This window comes from Chlorocebus sabaeus, chromosome 25 (assembly GCF_047675955.1).
Source record: "Chlorocebus sabaeus isolate Y175 chromosome 25, mChlSab1.0.hap1, whole genome shotgun sequence".
Taxonomy (NCBI): Eukaryota; Metazoa; Chordata; class Mammalia; order Primates; family Cercopithecidae; genus Chlorocebus; species Chlorocebus sabaeus.
Window position 1 is genome coordinate 29,554,621 of NC_132928.1, and position 7,051 is coordinate 29,561,671.

The following is a 7,051-nucleotide window of genomic DNA, read 5'->3' on the forward strand; positions in this document are numbered from 1 at the left end:
TCGGCTCACTGCAAGCTCAGCCTCCTGGGTTCACGCCATTCTCCTGCCTAAGCTTCCCAGGTAGCTGGGACTACAGGCGCCCACCACCATGCCCGGCTAATTTTTTGTATTTTTGGTAGAGATGGAGTTTTACTGTGTTAGCCAGGACGGTCTCGATCTCCTGACCTCGTGATCCACCCGCCTCGGCCTCCCAAAGTGCTGGGATTACAGGCGTGAGCCACCGCGCCCGGATGACAGGTTATTTTTTCAATTAAAACAATAGATTAAGTGCTCGCTTCAGCAGCACATATACCACAATTGAAACAATACAGAGAAGATTAGCATGGCTCCTGTGCAAGGATGACATACAACTTCATGAAGCGTTCCATATTTTAAAAATTAACACACAGAAAACACACACACACACACACACACAAACCCCTATAGATTAAAATATATCCTGAATCCGGCAGGTGTGGTGGCACACACCTGTAATCCCATCAGTCTTGGGGGCTGGAGCAGGCAGATTGCTTGAGCTCAGGAATTCCAGACCTGCCTGGGCAACATGATGAAACCCCTTCTCTTTTTTAAAATTAAATATATATATATATCCTGAATCCATCATTAAGCAGCTCATGTTCTATCTCTGTGTTACTCTGCAGGCATATCATTAGATTATTTTCCTCTTGAAGACATTTCTTTTGGTTTTCTTTTTTCTTTCTGAGACAGGGCCTCACTCCTATTGCCCAGTTTGGAGTGCAGTGTTGCAATCTTGGCTGGACCTCCTGAGTTCAGGTAATCCTACCTCAGCCTGCCTAGTAGCTGGGCTACAGGTGCGCACCACCATGTCTGGCTAATTTTTGTATTTTTCTGTAGAGACAGAGTTTCACCATGTTCCCCAGGCTGGTGTTGATCTCTTGAGCCCAAACGATCTGCCTGCCTCTGCCTCCCAAAGTGCTGCGATTATCCTCATGAGCCACTCTGTTCAGTTGCCCTTGGTTTTCTTAAGTCTCAAGTAACAGGAAGCCCAGACAACTGTCTTCAACAATAAGAAAAATATACTCTCCCTCACCCAATAAGAGATTCAAAGGTGGGGCAGCCCCAGTGCTGCTTAATCCATGGCTCAGTGACCTCATCAGGGCCCCATTTCTTTCTATCACTGTCATTGTCAACGTGTTGACTTATCCTGTGACAGCTTTCGTTGTTGTGGGGTGGCTGCAGCAATTCTAGGAATCACATTGGAATAACAACAACAACAAAAACAATGTCCAATGCAAGAAATTAGGGTATTCTGTTTACTCTTTCTTTTCTCTCTCTCTCTTTCTCTCTCTCTTTTCCTTTTTTTTTGAGAGGGAGTCTCGCTCTGTCGCCCAGGCTGAAGTGCAGTGGCTGGATCTCAGCTCACTGCAAGCTCCGCCTCCCGGGTTTACGCCATTCTCCTGCCTCAGCCTCCCGAGTAGCTGGGACTACAGGCGCCCGCCACCTCGCCCGGCTAGTTTTTTGTATTTTTTTTTTTTTTTTTTTTTTTTTTTTTTTACTAGAGGCAAGGTTTCACCGTGTTAGCCAGGATGGTCTTGATCTCCTGACCTCGTGATCCGCCTGTCTCGGCCTCCCAAAGTGCTGGGATTACAGGCTTGAGCCACCGCACCCGGCTCACTCTTTCTTTCGTAGACAGAGTCTTGCTCTGTCACCAGGCTGGAGTGCACTGGCACAATCTCGGCGCACTGCAACCTCCTCCTCCCAGGTTCAAGTGATTCCCCTGTCTCAGCCTCCTGAGTAGCTGGGTCTACAGGCATGCACCACCATGCCCGGTTAATTTTTTGTATTGTAGTAGAGACTGGGTTTCACCATGTTGGCCAGGATGGTCTTGATCCCCTGACCTCGCGATCCACTCACCTTGGCCTCCCAAAGTGCTGGGATTACAGGCATAAGCCACTGCGCCAGACCCTCTTTTTTCATTCCAGAAAAGAAATACTCCAAATAAAGCCCCTGGAAATTTCCTCTTTTTTTTTTTTTTTTTTGATGGAGTCTCTCTCCATCACCCTAGAGTGCAGTGGCGCAATCTCGGCTTACTGCAACCTCTGCCTCCCAGGTTCAAGCGATTTTCCTGCCTCAGATTCCTGAGTAGCTGGGATTACAGGTGCCTGCCACCATGCCTGGTTGATTTTTTTTTTTTTGTATTTTTAGTAGAGTTGGGGTTTCACCATGTTGGCCAGGCTGGTTTCAAACTCCTGGCCTCAAGTGATCCACCTGCCTTGGCCTCCCAAAGTGTTAGGATTACAGCGGTGAGCCACCATGTCCAGCCAGGTTCCTCTTTATGTCATTGATGAGATACTAGTCACATGCCCACCCCATAAACCAGTCACTGGGAACGGGAATGGAATGGTCATTAGAATATTCAGGATTTATCCCTGAGCTGAGCTCACTATAGGGTTATAGTTTTTCCTTTTTTTTTTGAGACGGAGTCTTGCTTTGTTGCCCAGGCTGGAGTGCAGTGGTGCAATCTTGGCTCACTGCAGCCTCTGCCTCCCGGGTTCAAGCTGTTCTCCTGTCTCAGCCTCGCGAGTAGCTGGGACTACAGGCACATGCCACTATGCCTAGATAATTTTTGTATTTTTAGTAGAGGGGTTAGACTATATTGGTCAGGCTGGTCTCAAACTGCTGACCTCAGATGATCCACCCGCCTCAGCCTCCCAAGGTGTTGGGATTATAGGCGTGAGCCACCGCACCTGGCCTTATAGGGTTACTTTTCTAGAGAGGAAAAATTGGGTGTCTGTTGGCAAGGAAGAAAGAGAATAGGTTGGGGTAAGCAATCAATACTGTGTGCCATGTCCCTTAAATGTTTTTCTCTTGCCCTCGGTAACACCTATGACATTTTAGCAATCATTAATTTCACGTAAGTAGGCAGGACAGAGTTTGCAGAGTTGGAATGGGACAGTTTGTTTGTGGAGGACTTAATATCCTGAGGCAGAAAGGAGGCTTACATGCAATGAGGCAAGAGAAATGTACGTGGATCATTTAGCTTGAGTTCAAACCTATCAACAAACCACCATTTTTTAACCAACTGTGTTAAGATATGATGTACAACAGGTGAAAGCCCTGGTAATCAGAAATAAACCTGAATCCATATAAAAAGCTTAGAAAGCCTGTATTTTCCCAGGATTTTATGCCAGCAATACAGAAGCTGTAAAAACTGCCACCAACTGACCAGGGCACCTTAATGACCTGGGCAGTCATTATCATAATGCACCGAGAGATTGCAGAAAGAAAACAAAATTGGTCTCTGGGTATGGTGGCTCATGCCTATAATCCTAGCACTTTGGGAAGTCAAGGCAGGAAGATTACTTGAGTGCAGGAGTTTGAGACCAGCCTGGGCAACGTAACAAGATTCTGTCTCTACAAAGAAAGGAAGAAAAATTAGCCAGGTGTAGTGGCAATCGCCTGTGGTTGCAGCTACTTGGGAGGTTGAGGTGGGAGGATGGCTTGAGGCTGGGAGATGGAGGCACAGTGAGCTGTGATTGGGCCACCGTACTCCGCCTGTGTGACCTTGTCACAAAAACAAAAATAAAAACAAAACAAGAAAGACAAAAGAAAATTGAGCTTGTCAGAACATTCACAGAGAACTGGCAGAGGGTAGAATAAAAATGTATGTGGTCCTCATATATAGATATTATCTCATTTGAAAATTCCACTCCTGTCTTCTATCTAATAATAATAGCAAACATTGGCCGGGCTCGGTGGCTCACGCCTGTAATCCCAGCACTTTGGGAGGCCAAGGTGGGTGGATCACAAGGTCAGGAGATCGAGACCATCCTGGCCAACACGGTGAAACCCTGTCTTTATTAAAAATAGAAAAATTAGCTGGGCATGGTGACGTGCGCCTGTAGTCACAGTTACTCAGGAGGCTGAGACAGCAGAATCACTTGAACCCAGGAGGCGGAGGTTGCAATGAGTCGAGATCGCACCATTGCACACCAGCCTGGGTGACAGAGGGAGACTCTGTCTCAAAAAAAAAAAAAAAAAAAAAAGCAAACATTTAAATAGGAATTACTGGGGACCTGACCCTGTCCTACACACTTTATATTAACTAATTTGTTCAATAACCCTGTAAGGTACTACTATTATCATCACTCCCATTTTAAAAATGAAAGAAGAACTGAGGAACAGCCAGGCGTGGTGGCTCATGCCTATGATCCCAGCATTTTGGGAGGCCAAGGTGTGCAGATCACTTGAGGTCAGGAGTTCGAGACCAGCCTGGCCAACACTGTGAAACCCCATCTCTACTAAAAATACAAAAATTAGCCGAATGTGGTGGTGCGTGCCTGTGGTCCCAGCTGTTCTGGAGGCTGAGGCATGAGAATTGCTTGAACCCAGGAGACAGAGACTGCAGTGAGCTGAGATCATGCCACTAAACTCCAGCCTAGGCAACAGAACAAGACCCTGTCTTAAAAAAAAAAAAAAAAAAGAAAAGAAAAAAACTGAGGCACAGAGAGATTGTGAAGAGATTGTAAGTGGAAGAAACAGAGACTCCATTATTTGTTTTTTGCCCCTAACCACTATTCCCTATGGCTTCTTTTAGGAAGCTTGGGCCTGTCAAAGATGCCACTCTGATAAGCTTTTGCCTTAACAAGTTATTTCACTTAACTCTCGTAAAGAATGTTATACTACATGAGCATGTTAAATAATTCTTTGACCATTAGTTTTCTTACTAGTTTTTTTTAATGATTGTTTTGTGTTTAACAACATTCTCTAAGTTTAAATAGAAAATTCAAGCAAGACTTCAGTTAACACCACTGACAAAGAGCTAGAAATCATACATTGTTCATTTGTGTGTGTGTGTGTATGTGTGTGTGTTACAAGGGGACCTTCTACTGTGACAATAAATAATCTTAGAGGCAATGATAATTATATTTGAATGTGCAAGTCACTGTTTTTTTAGAATACCCTTAAACACATAATTAGGTCTTTTATTCTTATATTCTAAAAATGTTTAATTAGAAAAGGTCTGTTCATCAATGGATGAATGGATAAACAAAATACGGCCTATATACACAATGGAATATTATCCAGCCATTAAAAAGAGTGAAGTTGCCTGGGCGTGGTGGCTCATGCTTGTAATCCCAGCACTTCGGGAGGCTGAGGTGGGCAGATCATCTGAGGTCAGGAGTTCGAGACCAGCCTGGCCAACATGGAGAAACCTTGTCTCTACTAAAACTACAAAAATTAGCTGGGCGTAGTGGTGGGCGCCTGTAATTCTAGCTACTTGGGAGGCTGAGGCAGGAGAACTGCTTGAACCCAGGAGGCAGAGGTTGCAGTGAGCTGAAATCATACCACTGCACTCTAGTCTGGGTGACAGAGCGAGACTCCATCTCAAAAAAAAAAAAAAGAGTGAAGTTGTGCTATTTGCAGCAACATGGATGGAACTGGAGGTCATTATGTTAAGCGAAATACGGCAGGCATAGAGAGACAAATATCTCATGTTCTCACTCATACGAGGGAGCTAAAAAGTAGATCTTATAAAGATAGAGAGTAGATTGGTGGTTACCAGAGGCTGGGAAGGGTAACAGGGAGAAGGGGATAAACAGAGGTCGATTAATGGATACAAATACACACTTAAAAGAAATAAGACCTGGTGTTCGATAGATCAGTAAAGTAACTACAGTTAACATTAATTGACTGCACATTTAAGTTTGTTTTTGTTTCCGTTTGAGACAGGGTCTCCCTCTGTCACGCAGGCTGCAGTCCAGTGGCACAGTCAGGCCTCACTGCAACCTCAACTTCCCACACTCAAGCAATTTTCCAGCCTCAGCTTCCCAAGTATCTGGGACTACAGGTGTGCACCACCAAGCCTGGCTAATTTCTGTATTTTTTTTGTAGAGAAGGGGTTTCACCATGTTGTCCCAAGCTGTCTCAAACTCCTGGGCTCAAGTGATCTGCCCACCTTGGCCTCTCAAAGTGCTGGGATAACAGGGGTGAGCCATCACACCCGGCCAGGATAGAATAATTAAAATAGCGAGAAGAGAATAACTTGAATGCTCCTAGTATAAAGCAAAAATAAATATTTAAGCTGATGAATATCCCAGTTTTCCTGATTTGATGGTGTAAATGTATCAAGTTATCCCATGTACTCCAAAATATGTGTCTCTAATATGTATCAATTAAAAAGTAGTGCTAGGGCCAGGTGTGGTGGCTCACGCCTGTAATCTCAGCACTTTAAGAGGCCAAGGAGAGTGGATCATTTGAAGTCAGGAGTTCAAGACCAGCCTGGCCAACATCGTGAAACCCCATCTCTACTAAAAATATAAAAATTAGCCAGGTGTGGTGGTGCACACCTGTAATCCCAGCTACTCGGGAGGCTGAGGCATGAGAATCACTTAAACTCGGGAGGTGGAGGTTGCAATGAGCCAAGATCCCACCACTGTACTCCAGCCTGGGTGGTAAAGTGAGACTCTGTCTCAGAAAAAAAAAAAAAAGTTCTCATATACTAAAAGCTGGAACAATACAGAGCAGATTAGCATGGCCCCTGTGCAAAGATGACATGCAAATTTGTGAGGTGTCCCATATTTATTAAAAATTTTTAAATATGTATTTAAAAAAAAAAAAGGTAGAGAGCAGTGGCTCACACCTGTAATTCTACCACCTTGGGAGGTTGAGGCAGGAGGATCGCTTAAAGCCAGGAGTTTGAGACCAGCCTGCGTAATATAAAGAGAACCCATTTCTTAAAAAATTTTTTTTTAATTAGCCAGATGTGGTGGCACATGCCTGTAGGATCAGCTACTCAGGAGGCTGAGGCAGGAGGATTGCTTGAGCCCAGGAGTTTGAGGCTACAGTAAGCTATAATTGTGCCACTGCACTCCATCCTGGGTGACAGAGTGAGACCCTATCTCAAAAAAAAAAAAAAAAGGATAAATAAATAAAATGACTGTCAAATTGAAAAAAAAATAAATAAAATATCCCCCAAAACACACAAAAGGTTTTTAAGTGACCTAGCAATACAGTGGAGCTATGGCATGGGACTCATGGCAGCTATTCCAAAAACTGGAAATAATTCAGATAATCTTTTGCAAATGTA

General features: G+C 44.3%; 2 non-coding genes across 2 annotated transcripts; both read left to right on the forward strand.

The window, feature by feature from the left end:
• Positions 1 to 267: 267 nt before the first annotated feature.
• On the forward strand, positions 268 to 374 carry LOC119619794 (U6 spliceosomal RNA). The gene has a single exon (XR_005236251.1). It is a non-coding gene; the product is annotated as a U6 spliceosomal RNA (small nuclear RNA).
• Positions 375 to 6,437: 6,063 nt separating this feature from the next.
• LOC119619806 (U6 spliceosomal RNA) lies at positions 6,438 to 6,547 on the forward strand. Its single transcript, XR_005236262.2, has one exon. It is a non-coding gene; the product is annotated as a U6 spliceosomal RNA (small nuclear RNA).
• Positions 6,548 to 7,051: the final 504 nt, after the last annotated feature.